General features: G+C 33.4%; 1 non-coding gene across 1 annotated transcript; it reads right to left on the reverse strand.

Moving 5' to 3' along the window:
- Positions 1-22,144: 22,144 nt before the first annotated feature.
- Positions 22,145-22,308, reverse strand: LOC126017196 (U1 spliceosomal RNA). The gene has a single exon (XR_007498841.1). It is a non-coding gene; the product is annotated as a U1 spliceosomal RNA (small nuclear RNA).
- Positions 22,309-22,811: the final 503 nt, after the last annotated feature.

A 22,811-nucleotide genomic window follows, 5' to 3' on the forward strand; every position in this document is an offset into this window, starting at 1 on the left:
CCCTTTTCTTCAGTAAAGCAGGGAGTGCTTGAGTGTTAGTCCCATAGTGTATGTACTCTATTCTTTGTGCTCAGGAATGGGGATTGAGTCAAAAAGGATCATGGAAAATATAAGTAATGCACTCCTGTTCTGTCTCTGACCTTGTGTAACCCTTGCCCCAGGCCCTTTAACCTAAACTTTCTTTTGAGATGTTAATCCCACCAGGATGATCATACCAGCCCACAGCAGGGGTGGCTGTTTTAAATAAAGAATAAAAAAAGTTGGTCTCTCTCCCTTCCTGGAGCAGGATTTTTAGCCAGCATGGGCGGGCAGCTGGCAGGCCTCCTCATGTGCCAGCGGCCTTTTGGCCCGGCCTAGGGTAGGGGGGCCCGGACCTGGGTCACCCGACCCCCCCTCCCCCATTCCTCTGGATCTCCAGGTGGGTTCCTGGAAGGAGCTGATGGGGCACCCTGGGTTTTCCCCACTCCCAGGCCGGGTCCCGGAGACTGGCCTAGGGTGGGGCTTAGGGGGTGGAGTTTGATCTGGTGGGTGGCAGATAGCTGCTCAGCTATATTCAGGCTGTCACTGGCAATTTCATACCAGTCTACATTTTGCAAACCGCTCGTAGGCGCTAGCCCCCGCGCGAACATATGCTCCTCCCAACTATCAGTACCCCAGATTTACCCTTCTTAACTTCAGTAACACACAGTTCTAATCTCTGACCTAAGACATACAGTATATCTAACAAATCCTAGAACTAATTAGAAGGACACAAATTGAACACATATTGAACACATATATCTTTTGAATATTTTATGGGTATTTTCTTTAACTGATATAACTCTCTATATATTCTTCTACCATGATGTTTCTATCCACTTTTCATCTTCTCTTTTCTTTGTAAGCTGTTCAGTAAGGATTGTTGTTGGAACTGTCCCTCAGTTTGATGCCTATGATTGAACTATGTCATGGAAATTGCTGGTCTTGTTCCTATTGCCTCCAGATGCACCAATAACGCTTCATGGCATTGATCCTTGTTTGCATAGACACATTAAAATGGGAAAACACCATACATACAGATAAGTTCTTATCTAATAAATCTCAGTACAATGTACCTTAAACCCTGAACATTGATATAATGACCTGGCACAGGCCTCAGAAGAATGGGCATCCTCCATTCACGCCAGAACAAGGCAAGCTATCTACGAAATATCCAAGGTCTTATATAGCAACAGCTGGAAGCAGTCCTCTACCAGGAAAGACACTACCAAGGGTCTGACATCGACCTCCTAAAAAGAGACTTCCGTTTACACTGAGAAGACTTGACAACAACAATGACCTGCTCTACAGGACATGGTTCTCTCTATTGCCCCTTAAGTGTGAAGTGAAATGAGAGGATGCTCTGCACCATGCTGACTGCAATATGGGATATGCAGACTCCAGGATCTTTAATACAGAAGCATGATGCCAACAACAGAGACTATGTGAGGAATGGAGGTGTATTGCCACTGCAGACGATGACTTGAATTGGACAAACTAGTTTGCCTGGAGCATAGAGTCAGTCCTGTGCCAGGAAACATCAGAGGTAGGGTCTCCTTGTATTTAGACCATGTCCCTTATGTTTTGGTGAGCCTATGCAAACAAATGCCACTTTAATACCGTTTTTTACTATGTTCCCTTGACTCCAATCCTTAAGAAAAACAACCCACTAAAACTTTTGAGGTTAACTTAAACTAGTAAGCATGTGCATGGAACTAGAGAAATGTACTTTGCCCTTAATGTTTAAGGAGTTACATGAGTCTAATGTCTTTAGATTATATTGTGTGCTGCTAAGAAATAGTATGTACTACAACTGGGGATTTGAGGGACAAAGTAATTGTATTGTACATGGGTTCAGTTTTGTTTTTCTTAATGTTCTTTAGCTGAAAGTTCAAGGCTGGGATATCATCGATGGGACTACCGGGAATTCTGTTTATGGGTGATTGGGCTTCCACTATAACTTTACCCTGTCCTCTTTCTTTGCATCTTTGTTGTCATAATTAAAATAAAAAAAAATCAGAAGCTTTCTTCTCACACAGGCTTCTCAAAATCACATCTGATCAATCAAGTCTTCTCAAAAACACATTTATATGTGGTGTTTTGCTTTGTTCATATTTATAAGGGCTGTAACACTGTAATATGTAGAATAATTCTAGGCATTTACTACTGAAAGAACTTGCCATGCTTCACAGTTTTATCATTAGTTTTTTAGTCCTAGCAGAATAAAAATGAGTAAGGATTTAAACGTTGCTCTAAGATTGTTTCCTTGAAAAAATGAGGATAAGAGTAACTACTTCTTGTGTTGTAAACATAAAATAAGAAGCTTGATTAGTAACTGGGATCTTGTACACATTATGATTATTTTTTAACCAGTCCTATTTCCTGGGATATTAACTAGCATTTTAAAGAGACTTGTATATGTACATAAACAAAGCTGTTCTTTATGAATTTGTACTCCATTGATTCACCTGAGCCAAATTCTCTTGTAATCATTTCTGATAATCAAAGAAACATAGGAAACAGACAAAATACATGGGGCTAGGGGTGGCTGGGAGTAAAGGTATAATATTCATTACTGAAGTGTGAAAATGAACAATTCCCAACATGCATTTAATTGTAAAATGAATAAAAATATATTTCTTATAAAAAAAGAATAAAAAAGTCTGGCTGGGTGAAAACTAGAGAGAAGTAGCAAAAGGCAGAAAGTGAGTGGGGGGGGGGCAACAGAAAGCTTAGGAGAGAAAGTGCATGTGAGGGAAAACATAGTGAACAGGGCCATGAAATAAAAGCTAGCTGACTCCGATTTAATTGGCTTCTTGTGAATTATTTCTCCACCATTACCCTGCATCTTCAGACCCACAGGCTGAAGGGGCTAGAGGCTCAGTGCTAGGGAGGACTCACCCATCATGTGAACCTTTATATTTTATATTTTTAATCAATAAAATTCAATAATTTTTAATATATTAAAATTTTAATTTTATTTTAATTGTTTTTTTAGGGGGAGTCACACACAGCAGTGTTTAGAGGTTACTCCTGGCTTTGTGCTCCAGGTGACTTTGGTGCTGTAATCATAAATCACATCCAACGAACTCGGGATGCTTGTCTAGGGTGGCCACTTTTAATGGCATACTTTCTTTTTTTTTTTTTTTTTTTTTTTTTTTTTTGGTTTTTGGTCTTTGGGTCATACCCGGCAGCGCTGAGGGGCTATTGGAGTAGCCCCTGGCTCTCTGCTCAGTAATCACTCGGGGAAGGCTTGGGGGACCATATGGGATGCTGGGATTCAAACCACTGTCCTTCTGCATGAAAGAGAAATGCCCTACCTCCATGGTATCTCTTTGGCCCCGGCACACTTTCAGTGGCATACTCTGTTATTGCACTGGCCCCAGAAAGTGTTTTAAAAAGAAATTTCCATGTATTTTTCTATTAAAAATATTTTTCTGCTCTTTCTCAATTATACCCTAGCTATCGACAACAAAAATAACTCGAAAGTTATGACCATTTTATTCTGTGTTTTATATATATAAATATCTGTGAGAAAATATGGACTGAATATATATTTTTTGTTTGTTTTGGGGGGGTCACACCCAGCAGTGCTCAGGGGGTTTATTCCTGGCTCTAGGCTCAAAAATCTCTCCTGGTAGGCTTGGGAGAACATATGGGACACAGGGATTCAAACTACTGTCTTTCCACATGCAAGGAAAAGGCCCTACCTCCATCTCTCCATCCCCAGGACAATATCTTAATGTGAGATTCTCAATTGACTTCAGACTTCGATGAGTAAATATAATATAATTTAAATATGATAGCTAGATCTGGATGTATATATTATTTGTTCTAACTTAGGTGTGGTTCACCTTGACAAAGTAAAAAATATAATCCATTAATCTGCCTAATGCATTTATTATTTTCATTTTGACCCTTTCACATGTAAAGTTTTGGAAACATTTCTTATTTTTTACAGATTATGTCTATTTCTACATTACCTGGATCAAATGTAAGCATGCAAAAGTGATGTAGACCTATTTTAAAAATCTTTCTGACAAATATGCTTTATAAATGGACATGAAGAAAAGCAATCTCTTACATAACACCTTTCAATTGCTGACACTGTACAACTATTTTGCTCATTATCTCTCAAATTGAACCTCAGAAAGATTTCTCAAAGCTTAGAAAAGGTGTCAGAGAAGTTCGTAATAACTGACACTATTTCATTTGTGACAGCCCGGCCTGGTTAGAAGTATAGAATTTCAAGGTGTTGCCGAGACTCGCTGAGATTGCGCAGGAATGATTGGATAATCAAATGTCCTAAAAAATTATATTTCACATTATGGAGATTATGTCTTTTGAAATCTTATGTAGTACTTATTTCATTTTAGAAATAAAAATGCAGATTCTGTAGTTGTTTCCACATGGTTATCATCACTTCTGTGTTGAAAGAAGTGTATGACAAATATTCATCTTCACCAGGGCATTTCTTGAGAAAATTCTTAATTCTTTGTCCTCTGTTCCTATGTTTCTCTCAATGATATCTGTCTGTCTGTCTCAAAGACAATTTCCAGCAGATCTCACATTTTTATTACGGTTCTTGAAAAAATTGACATACAATTTTGAGGATCATGACTTATGGAAAAGGATTGTACATCTAATTACTAGATTCTAACAGAATTCAGATTCTATTTTTTATGTTATATTTTCAGATTATTTTAGATTTTGTGCATTCTTCTGATTAGAAATGGAAATAAACCCCTCAGGTTTTAGCCCCCGTGGTCAAGGAACCAAATAATCATAATTAGACTGGAGAGATAGCACAAAGAATAATGCATTGATCTTGCATAAAACCAACCCTCATTTGATTCCTGGGGCTTCAACATCTTTCCCTTTAGACACCTCAGAGCAACATGGAAGTGGCCTAGATAATCACCAGCACTGGAGGGTCCAACCTGAATTGCAACCTTGAGCCTTGTCTGATGGACCAAGAATTACAGGGAAGGGTCCCTGAGCCTAGTGAACAATACTTGGGAAGCCTAAAATAAAAAGTAAAAACAAGAAAGGAAATTAAAATAGAAAAAGTAACTATAAATACTTCATTTTTTAAGAGGAAGCTTAATTTGGGGAAATGTCTTAATATTTATTATGGTACTAAAATCATCATATGTGCTAATAGTTATATTTTCTGTCACAATTGGAATTTATTTTCTCCGTGTTATTATTTTAATAACAACTTTTATAACTGTTATTATAATAATAATGATTATTATTTTGTTAATAATGTCTTACAGTTTTAATGAAGAATTCCTGTTATGTTGCTTCTTTGTCCTGAGGCTGTCTAAAATTATTTTGTTATATTTATTTTAAGAAAAAATTTTAAATTTTAAAACTATATTTTTAAAAATAGATTTCCTTGGGGCCAGAGTGATAGCTCAGCGGTAAGGCATTTGCATTGCAAGCGGTCGACCCAAACCTGTTCAATTTCTGGCTTCCCATATGGTCCCCCAGCCTGCCAGGTTCAATCTCTGAGTCCCAGAGAACAAACAATCAATCAAGTTAATTTAAAAATAAACAGAGAAAAATTAGATTTCCTTCTATACCATCTTATTTTTTATTTTTTAATTTGTAATGAATATAGAAATTTTAAATGATTTTAACAAATATTTTTGCATTCATATATGTCAAAATAAGCATACAAAATTAATATATGTATTATTTTATATATTATCCTGACTCTAATAGTTAATTTTCAAATATGAACTCACCTTTGCTCTCAGTTATATTTGTTCCTTATTCAAAATTTTAAGAGTAAAAGTTCAAATTACTAAATTGCGGTCTTGGACTTTTCTGATTTTGCAATTATTTCTATGAAATTAATAATATAAATTAATACCTACATACTAACTTCTTTGAAATCTGCCAATATTGGAGTCTGCATCCTAATTTGATTTAGCTCAATATGTTTTTTGTTTATTTTCCTTGATAATAATTTAGCCCATGGGTTGGTTACATAGACCTAACTTGTCAAATTTCCAGACATTAAAGAATTTACAGGTATTTGTTAGCAATACCTAGTTAAATTGTAATATTTCATAGACTGACTTATTTATTTTTATTGCTTAATTTTTGTTAGAATATACTGTAATATTCGTGTTCTCTTTAAAATATTAAATTGGCTCTGAAAAATAACATTAAGAAGAAACTCTGTAGAAGAAATTAAGTTACAATGACTGCACTCATAATTCTTTGTGGTGAGCTTCACTAACAACTATCATAACAATCTAGATGAGGAGAGAAGTAGAATGACTGTCTTGAATCCAGGGAGGGGTTTGGAAGTAGGGAGGGTGGGCATTGGTGGTAGGAATGTTTCACTGGTGAAGGGGGGTGTTCGGTTTATGACTAAAACCCAACTACAATCATACTTGTAATCATGGTGCTTAAAGATTGTATTGAAAATTATAGTAAAGTATATGCAGTTAAAAGTTTAGATATTTAATGTAAGTGGAATCACACCTTATTTCTTTTTTTATTATCAAACATTTTATTTACTTAATAAAAATACTTGTTTCATCCTTAAAAAAAAGAGAAATTGAGTTACATTACTGAATAGTGGATTTTAGGTCTTTTATGTACTACTTCTACTTATTACTTTTATTATGTATTTGAAGTGATATTAATATTAATTTGATTTAATGTATATACTGATAAATTATATTAAATTTCTAATCTTTTTTTTGTTATTTTACTCTAAATTTTGCCTTAATAGAAGCCACTACCAAAAGGGTAGAGGCATGAGTTATCTTCTATAAATATCAGTTAGATATTGCAGGCCTAATGAATCAACACTTGGCCCAGCAACAAGATAGACAAAATCCAACAGTGTTTGGAAGACCATAAATTATCATATGCAAAACAGTGCTCCTAAAAGATTGGAGATATACTACATTACTTTGAACTATATTTGAACTCTCTGAATGTTTAAAAATCTATTTTTTATTCCCATTATTGACTATTATTTTAGATTCATTTCCCATTGCCTGTAATATCCAATGTTTCCTTTGAAAAAGGCTTAAAGATTGTCCTAGTGTTTAAAATATGTATCTTTTTAAAATCATTATTTACATGAAAATAAATTTTTAATCCTTAAACTATATTATAAAACGGTCATTTTTTTTTTCTAATGACCAATTGTGCAGAGTTTACTATTAGCTCTGAGCTCAAGAATATGCATGGTGGGGCTGAATGGATTGAACTCATGTTAGCTCTATGCCAGGCAAGGAAGTGGCTTACCTCTGTACTAACTCTATTACAGCACCTATTAACATTTCTTAAAACTACATTTCTACTTGCTACTTGTAATGATTGCTCAAACTTTGTTTCTTTTTTTTTTTTTTCCTTTTATTGGATTTTGGGTCACACCCAGTAACGCTCAGAGGTTACTCCTGGCTAAGCGCTCAGATATCAGATATCGCTCCTGGCAGGGGTGGGGGGAGGAGAGGCATATGGGATGCCAGGGAATCCAACTTCAGTCTGGCCTAGGCTAGCACGGGCTAGACAGATGCCTTACCGCTCCACATCACTGCTCCGGCCCCTCAAGCTTTGTTTCATTTGTAACAATTTTACTATAAGTGTTATAAATTCCCTCTTATGACTAATAATTTTGTTTTGATATTTTTACTTAATATTTAGAGTGAATACAGTAGTATTTCATTTCTAGTATTCTTCATTTTTTGCTCTGTGGCTCAGGGTCCACAACCAGCAGTGCCCAGGACTAAGCGACTCTGTGCAAAAGTTATTACTGTTGACATACTTAGGTAACCTAATGTGGAGCCTGAAATAGAACCTGGAATCAGCCAAGATCAAGTCAAGGCTCTTGCCTCCTGTACTAAGTTTCTACTCGTTTTCTTTTGTGCTATATTTATCTCTTTCATTACCTATTATTGCAACACTTTCTCACACATTCTTATATCGGACACTTGCAAAATCAAATTTTGAGATTTTGTTCACTTATATCAAAATTAATTTCTCCTTTAGTTTAAAAACTTTTTTTTCTCATTCTTCCCTTTGTTCCCCTGAGCACCCCAAATCCTTTCAGCTCCCAAGGGTCAAAACAGTGGTGGACAAATTACTACAACTAGAAAAACACAACAATCTGAACTTTATAAGCAGCTAAGCTGTTTACTATATAAATGTTATTGGAAAAGAGGCGTATACATAATATAGTGTCTATCCTCTCTACTTACTCTTCTTTACTTACCCGAGAATCAAAAGGTACTTTATCAGAAATAAAAAACATTTTGTGACAAAAGAGACATTACAGAAAGTGATAAACATTCTATTTATATTTTGCAGGTTCAAGAGACTGTACATTATTTTTGTGAACAATTCATTTTCTATTTTAGCTACTCTTGTTACTTTATTTTATTTTTTACATATTTGGTGTCTTTTTTGTAGGTGAAGTACAATCAATATGGTCTCAAGGGTCCTTAGGATATCAGAGGGAAAACCCAGGAATCAGGCAAGGTGACATGTAACCTTGAGATACCTCCCATGATCTTTTCCTGGAATTTTCTTTGTTTCTGACTGTTTGAAGGTCAAGATATATTTCCTATCCTATCTCTTTTCTTCAAAATGCTGTTGCTAATATTGCATGCTATGGCTTACCCTACACAAAGGGAATGGAAAACTTTAGGGCTTTGTTATGGGAATACATATTATAATTTCTTTTTTTCAATTTGAATGAACTTCCAAAGTTCATTCATTTTAAAGTGCTTAAATAGGAACTAGTTGATTTAAATCCACATATTTTCCCTTCCCTACTGACAATGAGCTATCAAGGAACATGGGAAATGAAGATCAATCTTTGAGTTGGAGCTTTTAAAAAGATGCTAAGAGTTTTGAATATCCAGCTACAACTACTTTTTTACTTTAAATAACTTCTAAAACCTTTCATCACACACAGCTATCCAACTTACAAAAGTTGATGCTTCTTGATAGATAAAAATTGTTAATTATAGTTATTGATTGCAATCAAGTATTTTATTCATAGGATCCATATTGTACGATAAAATTAGTCAACTTATCACAGATCTTCATCATACTTTTATGTCCAATTAGAGTACTAATATTCTGTCTCTTGTGTTGACTACCAACATTTTGTGTTCACACATATAAATTTAAACCACTTTTTAATGTTAGCACTTCAACAACTCATTACATTTTCTCAAAATATCATTGTTGGGTCAGAGCAATAGATAGCATGGAGGGCACTTGCCTTGCAAGTGGCTAACCAGGCTTTGATCCCCGGTATCCTATCTGGCCACTGAGGTATAACCAGAATGTTTCATGAGTGTAGAACCAGAAGTAGACCTTAAGCCCTGCCAGGTATGCTTTCTCCCCCTCAAAAAACTTCATAGTTTTCATAACAAAATAAAATTGTACCTAAAATTCCAACCAATGGAACCAAGCAGAAATTGGAGATATCTTGGTCCTATGTACATAAAAGATTGCTTGAAAGAGCTAAGTTTGTTTCTGTGGCAATTTAAGTCTAAAAGATGGACTTGGAAACCTGAGATATAGTTGTTTTAAAATGTATATAAAGTGTAAAATATTTATATAACATTGTAATAAAAACTTACTCAATATTCTACTTTATAAGTTAATGAAATGCAAATGTAAAGAGTATAAATTTAATCGACCTTGGTAACATTAGAATTGTTATTATTTTAATTAACTTGGATGACACGTATATAAAGAATTTATTCCGAGCAAAGAAACTAGCAGTAAGCTTATTTTCTTCATACATATTTTTCTCTCGAGAAGTGATTTTTTTCCACTTATAACAAGCAATTTTCTATCATTTTAGTAAGGAAAGTATTTTACGAGTTTTGGAATCAATTGTCAGATTTTTAAAGAATTGTGTCCAACTGAAATAAGAGTATCTAGTTTTCATTTTCTAAATTTTTATGGTAGTTATTTTCTCTTAGGATTTTATGTCTAAGTTGTCTTACTTACTTTTGCTGAACAGTTTTTTTTAAATCTGCTTTGAGTAATAAAAAAAAAGGAAACATAATTTTCACAGAAGACAGAAACGATTTAAGGAGAGACAACGGAGTAAAATTTACTAGAATTTTGTCACCAATTTCAAAATTATGTCACTTTGTGTGAGGATCAAAGGTGATTCATAGTCTTTGCACTCTATCAGAGTCAATATTCTTTGATATAGAAGATTTGACAGAAAAATTTTAAAGTCAAATATTTTTCTCACTAGCATTATAATAGTACCTCACTTGGTGACAGAAATGACTATGATATATATGTTATTAGACTTCCAGTTCATTTCATTGTATAGACATATGACATACGACAAAGATAATGCCTTTATACTTAGTGGAAATTTAGGTACATATTTCTATTTCATCAATGTTAAAATGTGTTTTGGAAATGTTGACAAGTCAAGAAATAGTGGATTTCTGTGATAACTTGACTAATTTTATCTTACAATATAAACCATATGAATAAAATATCTTATTCCAATCAATAACTATAATTAACAATTTTTACCTATCAAGAAGGGTAAACTTTTGTAAGTTGGATAACTGTGTGTGATGTCAAGTTTTAGAAGTTCTTTTTTAAAGTAGTTGTAGTTGGATATTCAAACACATAGGACCTTTTTAAAAGCTCCAATTCAAAGATTGATGTCCATTTCTCATATTCTTTGATAGCACATTGTCATGGGGAAGGGAAAATATGTGGATTTAAATTAACTAGTTCCTATTTAAGCACTTTGTAATGAGTAAACTTTGTTCAAATTGAAAAAAGAGATTGTTGATTTTTGGCACTATGCTTAAAGTGCAGCAATTATTTCAAAACTACAGTTAGAAAAGGAAGAAATAAATGAAGAATTGAAGAAACAAATGAATAAAACTATAAAGTTTTTTGTATGTTGGGTCTTGGTGTGTCTTAAACAAATTTTAGTGGGAAAAAAAATGGTGGCTCCCCTACTAAGTTCCAAACAAAATGATGGCCTCCACCTCATCCCAGTAGTCTGGTCTCGGCTGAAAAATCTGGGGCCTTCTCAGAATGGAGATGGCCAAATTCCCCTTCCTGCATGAAACCACAGCAGACTCTTGCCACACCTTGACAGAAATTGTTCAGCTCCAAAAATTAATCTTATGAAACTACCAAGCTATCAAATATATTCTAGATATATCGATCCTGAACCAAATGGCTACAAAAGGTCATGCAGCACCCCAAAATTTTATAGTAGGACCAGCCTAGTAAAATCACAGAAAATCTGATGGAAAAGTTATGTACAAGACTATCAATCTCAGTGACCCTAAACAATAACACAGAAGATTCAACTGGCAGCATCTATAGCCCAGTAAATCCTTAGACAATGTCTTTAGTAACACCAATGATAGATATAAAAAATATTTCAAATTAACTACTGTTGATCAAAGTTTTAATAATAGCACTTGATTTGTATTGTACAAACAGGAAATTTAATTTATATTGTTTGTGAGGGTGGTGGAAAGAAAGCTGAGAACACTGGTGGAGGAAGATCAGACTGTTGGTAAAATCTGTGTTTGAATATTTAATGCAACTGTATTATGGGGAGGTGGGAGACTTGTGACATTGGTGATGGGAATGTTTCTCTGGTGATGGGTGGTGTTCTTTACATGACTGAAACCCAAACACAATCATGTATGTAATCAAGGTGTTTAAATAAAAAATTAAAAATTAAAAATTAAAAAAAGAATAATCTGGTAAATCACAGTGCTATAATAAAATTATTTAAAAAGAAATTGATGTTAGATAATATTATTATTATGGATTATTAGATAGGATTTAGAAGTTACTGTAGAAATGACAAATATCCTTTCAATTGGTAGGAATATTTAAAAGTCCATAAATAGTCCATATTGGACAACATACAAATTGACATGATAGAATAATCAACTTTTAGTCATTGAAATACAGTGCAATAAAGTATCAGGATGTATTTCTAAACAATGAATGGTTAACTGTTTTTTCCAACTGAGCACTCACATAGCAAATCTGTTCTTTAACTGTCATTACCTTAGAGTTTGATTTGAATACATGGTCAGTGAACTGTAAGGTAAATCTTATTATTTGACTGGTAAAATGAATATTTAAATATTGAAATGGTCTAACTGACTTTAAATTGGCATTATTGCCTTAGCTATAAATTCAATTATGAAATACATTTTAGAGCAATGTCTTGACCCTGTAAATGAGGGTTGTGAATTAACTCTTTCATCATGTGTCTATGAATTTTTCTCCATAGACTAAGGCTTTATTATAAATTTGCCAGTGCTACACCATTTATTGTACAATGAATATATGTAAGGTACATAAAATGCAGTGACATTTGGGGACATTGACATTTACCATTGGTACTAATGGTGCTATAAAATTGCAATGCTGAGTGCCATTTACTTGGGGAATGATGCTTATTAGTTACAAATATTATGTAATCTGTTTTAGATGTAAAAGGTTATGTGTTCTTTTGATTTTACATTCTGATTAAATCTAAATCAGCACCTAAGCAGAACTATTATAAATTCAACTGTGAACTTTAAATAAGATTTTTACCTCAGGGATTTGCATGTCAGAAAGAATTTAAAGCTATTGATGGAATCATGAATGAGATAATTTTTTTTTCTGTAAGCAACAACAATGTTTTTTAAAGATATTATATATCCCCATACATATTAAAGAAAAAATAAAGAAGAATTGTTTGGATTACTGTCATAAATACTGGCACTTGAATATGTAATTTAATTAAATGCAAGTAGAAAAATATTCCCATAGCACAATAATGTGAGTAATGAGTCCTTTTAAAGGAAAATTATTTGACATGATGTATTTCAATAGTCAGTGACAAAGGCGTTTTAATAAAAAATATTTTTCACAAGAATTGGTCAGAATTTTTAATGGTATGTAACATAATTTACTCTAGCACTTTATTATGTAAAATTTAAATTCTTTCTTGTTCGTAGATTGGGTGAGAACACACAGAGAATCATATATGTTATGGAGATAGAACCAGATCATCTGAAAGCAAGATAAAAATATTTATCTGTTGTATTATCTCTCTCTCAGTAAAAAGCATTTTATTTAATATTTTAGATCATGCATGAAAAATCAAAGTATATTTATGTGACTTGTTTATCTCACATATAGAATCACATTTATTTTAATCTAATAACATCCTCAAATTGGTCTAATAAGCAATTCATAATATATGTTGAAAAAAATAACTATACTGGAACTCAAAATTGGCATTAAATTTTTGCATGCATTTTGTGATGACATTTAAAAACCCAAGATTAATTTTTGCATTTGTGGTATTTTTTGTTTTCTCCTTTGTGTGTTTTTGGCAAAATAAAAAATAAAAATGCTATGTAAATATCCTTTTAAAATTATTATATTAATAATCTAATATCTAGTCAATATAAGATTTGACCTGAAAGATTATACATGCATAGAGATGTAAAAAATTATTTAAGAGCATGCAAAAAGTAAAACATTATTCATGGGGAAAATTTAAAAGTAATCTATGAAAAAGTAATTTATGGGTATAAATATCAAAGCTTTGTTGTGCATCAAGGAGGAGTGGATTTTGAATCACACATTTCTGGCCATATTTGACCAGAACCAAACTCCAAGCATCATATCAGAAAAAAGTATGGCTGAAAATTATTAAAAAAAAGATGATGTGGCAATCCAAATATCACAAAAAAATATACAAACTAGGAGCTTAATAAAAGATTTTAACTGAGTTACATTGGTTATTATTGATATTATTTGATTAACTACTATTTAAGTGATAAATATTTGTGTTTATATTGCTATTGACTTCCAGCAACAGCTTTATTTTATTTACATGGCTTTTTTTTTTGTTTGTTTGTTTTTGATTTTTGGGTCACACCTGGAAACTCTCAGAGCTTACTCCTTTCTCTGCATTCAGAAATCACTCCTGACAGGCTCAGGGTACCATATGGGATGCTGGGATTCGAGCCTCCGTCCTTCTGCATGCAAGGCAAATGCCCTGTATCCATGCTATCTCTCTGGCCCCTTACATGGTTTTTAAAAAAGATAAATGCAATATCATTAATCAGCTAACTTCATCAATCAATGAGTAAGCTTAGGATCTTATTAAAGTTAAGATAAAGTTTATTAAGTTCAAGAGTCCATTTAGGTATTACAATGAGTTGTGGGCTTGTTTTGTTGTAGTTGACCTTAGTTCTATCCCTTGCACCCTTTATGATTACCCATATTTTCCAGGTCTTATTTATGAGAGATGAGCAGAGTCAGGAGTCAGCCCTGTACATATTTTGTGTGCACAAAAACGATGGGCCAAAGAAGCAAAAAAACAAAATAAGCTAAAAAGTCAAGTAAGTAACTGGAATAAGCTAGTAACTGGAATAAGATGGGCATTTTTGTTTATTTTTCACTTTTTTGTTTGTTTTTTGTTTGCTTTTGGGCCAGAGCTGGTGGTGATTAGGAGTTACTTCTGCCTCTGCACTCAGAAATTCCTCTGGGATAATATAGGTTGGATAGAACTCAGAATCATATTAGGCTAGTACCTCCCACTGTACTGCACTCTGGCCCCCTGGTAGGCATTTTGGTTTGGGGCTATACTCAGAAGTAGTCAGTTGCTCCTGGCAACACTGGAGGGCAGGGGAATGCAGAAGTGTAAAACCAAGAGCTAACCAAACCTCTCACTTTCATAGTATGTGTTCTAGTTCTTAGACCTCTTTCCAGTATCTAGTAATTAGTTTGACTGTACCTGGAAAAAAAATAACTCAATCAAATTTTTAAAGCAGAAAAGTGTCGTAATGTAAACTACATTTTAAAGGAATCACTTGTGGTATTATGTAAAATAATAGAGCTCAAAGGCAGTTTGGAGGCTGTTGTAAGATAATGATAGTGTGGTTTTCACCAAGATCTAGTATGAAAAAGATAGTTAAGTCACGAAGAATTATGTATACTTAAAATAGATAAGAAAATTTAAAGAGATAGTATATGGGTTAAGGTAATTGAGTTCACTTGCAACAAATGTCAACATTGCATAGGCTGAAGTGGAAAGGGAGACAAAAATAAACAGAGAGTGATTGAGTGAGTGAGAGATAAAGAGATAAAAGAAAGAAAAAAAGGAGGAAGAAATTAATAAGATCATCATAGTTTAATTTAAAAAGAGCAAATATAATCAATATAAATGTGTTTGTGGCCAATAAACATTAAACAGACTTCAACTTGGAATATGAAGAAAGAGAATTTCTATACTAAAAGATAAATTTTAAAGTTATTTTCATTGGGGCTGGAGCAGATTGCACACGAGTTAGGGCATTTGCCTTGCACATAGTTGAGCAGAGTTCAATCCCTGGCATCCCCTCTGATCAACTGAGCCTGCCTGCTAGAAGCAATTTCTGATCACAGAAACAAGGTAACCCTTGACAGCCCCCGAAAGTGGCTCAAAATCAAACCAACCAACAAACAAAAGTTATTGGCATTAACTTAATATTAAAGGTCATTACATTTTAAAATAGCCTCATATCAGTTTTGATTGTGTATATACTCTTTGGTTTGTTTTTTAAGGAAACCATATCCAGTGGTAATTGGGTAATGAGTTTAAGGAACCATATGCTCTGCAGAGAAATGACACTGGGCCTGCCACATTAAATGTCAAATGACCTATATTCTCTTCTATCACCCCAGTTCGGTATACCTTTATTTATTTTTAATTTTTTTCCTGGTTTTTGGGTCACACCTGGCAGCGCTCAGGGGTTACTCCTGGCTCTATGCTCAGAAATAGCTCCTGGCAGGCCCTGGGGACCATATGGGATGCCGGGATTTGAACCACCGACCTTCTACATGCAATGCAAACGCCTTACCGCCATGCTATCTCTCCAGCCAACATTTATTTTTTTATTGGAGTTATCTCTCTCCCCCTTATTTCCTGAATAAAACTTATCTCATATACACAAATATTAATTAAGTAAAGTTATGTTATTATACATTTTACTGTAGAAATAATAGTTGATATATTTCAAAGACTGTCAGCTAAAATAAATAATAATAAGCAGAGCTTATTATGTTTAGGGATGGAAGCATTACTTAGTAAAGGCACTTGTTTTACATGCTGCTGACCAGTATTTCTCCTGCACCCCAAATGGTAATGTTTGCCCTTCCTTGAGTAACATCTGTATACCACTGGGGTGGCCCCCAAACAAAAACAAAATGTTCATCTTTGATGGTTACAAAGGATTTAACCTTTTGATAAAATTGAAAGGGGGATTAGAATTAGGTAAACGGGGGGGGGGGTATGATGATGAGGAACCAGTTATGTTTATTGAATATTCAAGGTCATAAATAATGTACATACAATGCATATATGATGATGTTCAAATTAAATGCTATCCCTAATATGTATTTTGTTTGTTTTGCTCTAATTTTTATTTTATTTTTATTTATTTAATTTATTTATTTATTTTTGGTTTTTGGGGGGTCACACCTGGCAGCTTTTAGGGATTACTCCTGTCTCTGAGCTCAGAAATCATGCTTAGCTTGTGGGAGATCGAACTTGTTTTCATCCTGGTACAGCCACATGCAAGGCAAATGCTTTACCTCTGTGCTTCCACTCCAGCCTCTGCTCTGATAGTTTAGAGACTAACCAATTACACACAGAAAAAGCTTATAGAAAATCAGCAACTTATCTCTTTTAGCTCTATACAAAAAAATTTTTGGATCATATTTGACACTGCTAGGTAGACTGCTTTCCCCTTGGGAAAAAAGCTCCTAGTGCTGTTTAGGCAACCATATAATGGCTGGATTCACATTAAAAAAAAAAAAACCAAACAACTATGCCCTAATGTTCAAAATTTGTACTAAGCCTTTGTTATATCCATGGCCCTTAGACAAAAAAGATTATTGCATACATATTACATTGAAATATTTGCTTAAATAGAAATGAAGGTGCTAATTCAATAACTATTAAGAAACTAGTATTTATTATGTGTGCCTTAACTTTCACAATGGATATATATTATACTATTTTTTTTATTAGGATGAGAAACTGTAGAGGGTATTAGAAATGTAAGTAACTTGTTTGTATTTCTCTTTGATAATGAATAGTAGTGTTCAAGTCAGAGTTAGATTAACTCCAATGTGAGGCCTCCTTTCAGTGATCACAACTAATTATATAAATTAATTTACACTCATAGAAATCTTCTGGGGGCCGGAGAGATAGCATGGAGGTAAGGCGTTTGCCTTTCATGCAGGAGGTCATCGGTTCGAATCCCGGTGCCGCATATGGTCCCCCGTGCCTGCCAGGAGCAATTTCTGAGCCAGGAGCCAGGAATAACCCCTGAGCACTGCCGGGTGTGACCCAAAAACCACAAAAAAAAAAAAAAAAAGAAATCTTCTGTTAATATAGATACTTCAAAAATTATTTAAAATTGCATGTCTCATTTTTACTCTTGAGAAATAATTAAAAATGAATATAGGGGTCCAAGAGATAGTACAGTGGTAGGGTGCCTACTGACTCAGACATAGCCAACCTAGGATGGAACTGGGTTTGATCCCTGGCATCCCATCTGGTCCTCCCGGGCCTGAATGATTTCTGAGCACAAAGTCGGAAGTTACTCCTGAGTGCCTCTGTGTGTGGCCCCAACCCCCCAAAATGAAAATATCAATGGGCCAAAATAAAATTGTTTAATTAAAAGTAAAAATAGAAATAATTACAGAATAATATATTTTTAGTACTTGTCCTTTAGTTGCTCGGAGCTTAAAAAAATCACATTCATCTTTACCTGTTCCATTAAATTTTGGTTCATGTGTTGGTTAGAAGATTTTTGACAATCTGTTCATAGAATTATGTCACTTTTCATTTGAGAATTTGCTATTGTCTATAGTTTAATTACAGAGTTATCACACATTTTACATATATATGTTGAAAATTGAACTTATTGTCAATCATTTACTTTTTCATCAGTGACAGAAAAAAATCTACTCTACCATATGGCACTGAAACCTTTTTTCTTTATGCTAGGATTTAGAATCATAGGAAATTGTCATTGTTGTTTGTCATTGTTTGCAAACACATTTAGACACATTGGTATTTGTCATTTCTATGTGACACTGAAAAAGATACATTATGATAGCATTCAAAACAAAGAAAAGGTAATTTAAAATGATGGAGGGTAGCTAAAAGTATCTTTGTTTCCTTGTTCATAATGATTTCCATTCATGTCTTAATGATTTCCATAATATTCAGTTTAAACTTAAATCAATTCAAGTTATAGCCAAATGTTCTTCAAAGCATGCCTCAACTTTAATCACAACATGTTACAATAATTGTTATTTTCATGTACTTGAAATGAAAATCCCTCAAGAATTAAAAATTTCATTCTAGAGAGTGATCCATCAAGTTAAAAATGTCTCCAAAAGTCAGGGTTCTATAAAATATTCTGGAATGAGATAAGAATTTGAAGATAGCTTGTCAATAAACAACTATTTAAGGATACTATTCATTTCTTCACTGTGACAACATTAAAACATACTGTTCTTCCTTTCTCTGCCTGTTTCCTGAAATAAGTGTGAGATCATTAGCCTCTGTGTCCTTAACACAAAAACTAATGAATGTGTTGAGTCACGTAATTTATAGCTTGTTCCGATAATGAATGATATAATCTTCTCTATTCAGTTCATCACTCTAGTAAAGATTTCTCAAGTTTGGCGTTTAATGAAATTGTGTCTGACTTTGTACTGAGTCTGAATTGAATTGCGATTATATATGTGGGCTATACAAAATAATTTGAGAATTCAGGAGAAAGGACTCTATTGTTTCAAATGAAATAAATATCCTAGTTTTGACCTTGCTAGACAGTAACATTTTTTTCACACCAAATCAGTTGTGTTTCAATACAAATTTTATGTTGAATCATATGCAGTAAAATTTTCTTCACCCCAAATTAGTTGTATTTCAATACCCTAGTTCAAATAGTCTTTTTTATATTAGGTTTTTATTAGGAATAAGTCAAACAATGCAGGCTAGAGTAAACCCTAGCTTTTCAAAAACACTTTAGCAAATATTTTCTTTGTTTTTGACCCTTTATCTCTTTAATATGTAAACAGTGTTTCTTTAATACTATACCAAAGATAAGATCTAAGAAAGACATGGCTGAAAATTAGGGCCTCATTAAATTTAACTATCTTCTGTAAAATATACAAAGTAAAGTTATCCAAAGAAAGTTTTATGTTTAGTGTCTTATTTGGAAATTGAGCACTTCTGTTGAATTATATTATAGATTTTTTTTGTAACCTAAATTTATCAATGTGAAGTCTTGCTATACTCCCAAAGTCATCTGGGTAAAAAGTTTCTAAAGAGTGAAGTTAGCAGTTGGTACTTGGAATCCTCCCATCTTAAAATGTTCACATACAAAAAGCAACGGTTGTTTATGTTGCTGTGTTTTACTCAAAACAAGCAAACATGCCTAATAGACAGAGATACACAATCAGTGGTATGGGACCCTGCATGACATTGTCCTTAGTTTGATTCCTGACAGAGCAATTGATTTTCTGTGCATTGCTCAAAATTACTCTAGAGCAATCAGCAAGGAATAGCCCCAGAGCACTATCAGCTGTGCTCCCCACAATAATTCCCTAACTTGATCATTAAGCCACAACACCTAAAGAAAATGCCTCTTTATAAAATGCCTCAATTGTAAAATGCCTCTTTAGCCTTTAAATAATAAATATATGAATATTGAAATAAATTAAATAAAAGGAAATATATGAACTCAAATTATAGAAAAAATGAATATAAAAGGTCAAATTAAGGAAAAGATGAATAAATTTACTCAAAAGGTCAAAAATATGTGAAATATTAAGGTATTTTCTATTTGTATACATATTTATAATGACCTTGGAAATAAAACTTAAGTGTTTTGTATTAGAAACAGATTTAGGCTAACAAAGGATCAAAATACTTTTATTTATACATTTTAAAGAATTTAATTTTTTATTTTTGGGGGGTTTTGGGTCACACCTACTGACGCTCAGGGGTTACTAGATCACACAAGGCAGATGCCTTACAACCTGCACCACCACTCTGGCTCCCCATAAAGTGATTTAATTCTTTATAAATATTAAGGCAGTGTTACTTTTGAATAAAGGATTATTTTTGGAAAATTTAGAGGTACTCTGCTATAGAGAATTTTCTTATAGTTTGTTTACTATGACAGGATTTATAAGTACAAAAAACTAAACAATATTTTTCCAGAAATTATTATCAAGAGTTTTAATTTTTATTGCAATCACTTAGCACAAAAGATGCACCTAAAATAATTCTTTCTTTTTATGCATAGTCACATACAGCTTTGATATTTCGAAAATAATCGATGTTTATCTTTAAAAGCTTAGCTTCTAGCTTTCTTTTAGTTTGTTGATATTTCACCTTGATCTGTATATTCTCATTTTTACAATAGTTTACTAAAAAATGCTTCACACACAAAAAAAATACTTCACAAAATTTGGGACCAGTCACAGGGAATCAGTTGAAAGCTAACTTGAGAAATGTAGTAATAATATTTTCATACTTATTTGATTTTGCTAATAAAATTATTTAAAATATAGAACTTTTGAGCTAGTTGAGGATCTTATTGTAAGCATATTATTTTTAGTTATATTTTTATAGATGAGACTTTTTAGAAAAAAGATGGACAAAGCCTTTAAGCATGGTTTAAACATGATAAATAAAAGAGTAAGTTGCAGGCAAATCAATCTCCAAACTATTTGACAAACTGGAGACTAACTCAAGCCCAACTCGTTATGGACTTTTCTCTCTCTTATGACATGAGCCAGTGTTGGCAATAATCTTTTTCTGCAAATTGTTGATTTTTGTTTCAGAGAAAGATCCCAAATTTACAAAAACTATCTCACTTGAGCTTAATTCTTGGTGAATTTAATTACTAAAATATACATTTTATATATCTTTATTTTGTTTTTAAAACAGAATTTACATTTTTATTTATTACTATGCTCATGGACTACATTTATTTACAAGCAAAGTCTATTTCTGCGCTATATCATAGGTCCCCAAAACACGTTTTATGAAAAAGCAAGAAAATATGTTCTTCTAATTTTAGTCACCAATTTAATTATATTAGTTGCTCATATTTAAATTCAAAAAATGAAATAAAAGATTCAGCAATATTGAATGTTTCTTTTTTTTATTTTTGTTTCTAGTATAAGCACCTGAATTTGTTAGTTCTCAGCTCTTACTCTTGGCTCTTGGCTTATAATCTCTTCTGACAGGGTCTGCAGGACCACTTCACCTGCCAGGGACCAAGTCAGGTAAAATAGCTACAAGGCAAATACCCTACCAACTGTATTATCTGTACAGGTTCTAAAAATTTAAGTTCATTATTAATAGTAGAAAATTATTTAATCACATGAAGAAATAATGTATATATATATATATATATTTTCCCTAGATATTACTATAATAGTAAAGATTTAGGAAGCTTAATAGGTGTCTTTCAAAAGGCAAATATACAAATATGTTTATGTGTGTGTGTGTGTGTGTGTGTGTATACAGATAGATTTTTGTAGAAGTTGTGATGCTGGAAGACTGCATGCATGAAACCCTATCATTGATACTACTGTAAACTGTGGGCCCAAATTAAAAATAATTAAAAAATGTATTACTTTCAGTTGACCATTCCAGTAAGTACTCATCAGTCTGAAGGTCAAATTATTTATATTATAATTACTTGTTCATCTTATTGTCTTGATTCTGTTTCTTTGTTTCCTCAGTAAAGAATGTTCACCATATCTATTTTAACACATTTTCTAGTCTGACCAGGTCTAAAATTATCTGGAGATCCAACCTACAGCAAATATGCAAGATATCTATTTTTAAAATATATATATATATATATATATATATATATATATATATATATTTAAAATATATGGTTCATTTAAATGATAAAGAACATCAGAAAAATTTTAAGCTGCATAAATAATATTAAATATGAATCTTAGTACTTAAATCCATTTTCCATAAATATAATTTCAGTATTAAAAATTTCTTTTTTCTTTTTATCAGGGGAGAGCGAGCACGCAGTCCCCCACTACCATAAATTACGCAGTCGACTTTCCCACATTTGGGGAAATCGCAGGGGTCAGCATGCCCGGAGTGCAATGGGCGAGCCTCACCCTGGGGAAACCAACTTCATGATCATGGAATCGCCCCTGCCAGGTAAGTATATTATTAAAAATTTCTTTTTTTTTTTTTTTTTTTTGGTTTTTCGGGCCACACCCATTTGGTGCTCAGGAGTTACTCCTGGCTAAGCGCTCAAAAATTGCCCCTGGCTTGGGGGGACCATATGGGACGCCGGGGGATCTAACCGAGGTCCTTCCTTGGCTAGCGCTTGCAAGGCAGACACCTTACTCTAGCGCCACCTCGCTGGCTAAAAGGGCATTTTTTTTTCGGGCCACACCCGTTTGATGCTCAGGGGTTACTCCTGGCTAAGCACTCAGAAATTGCCCCTGGCTTGGGGGGGACATATGAGACACCGGGGGACTGAACCACAATCGCAATCTATCCTTACCTAGCGCTTGCAAGGCAGACACTTTACCTCTAGCGCTACCTCGCTGGCCCCTAAAAATTTCTTAAAAGGAAAATAAATATTTGATAGTAAGATATATGTTGCACCTGAAAAGTACTATTGTTTGATATTTTTTTATTGCTTGATATTTTAATTATAGAA

Source organism: Suncus etruscus, chromosome 8 (assembly GCF_024139225.1).
Source record: "Suncus etruscus isolate mSunEtr1 chromosome 8, mSunEtr1.pri.cur, whole genome shotgun sequence".
Classification (NCBI taxonomy): Eukaryota; Metazoa; Chordata; class Mammalia; order Eulipotyphla; family Soricidae; genus Suncus; species Suncus etruscus.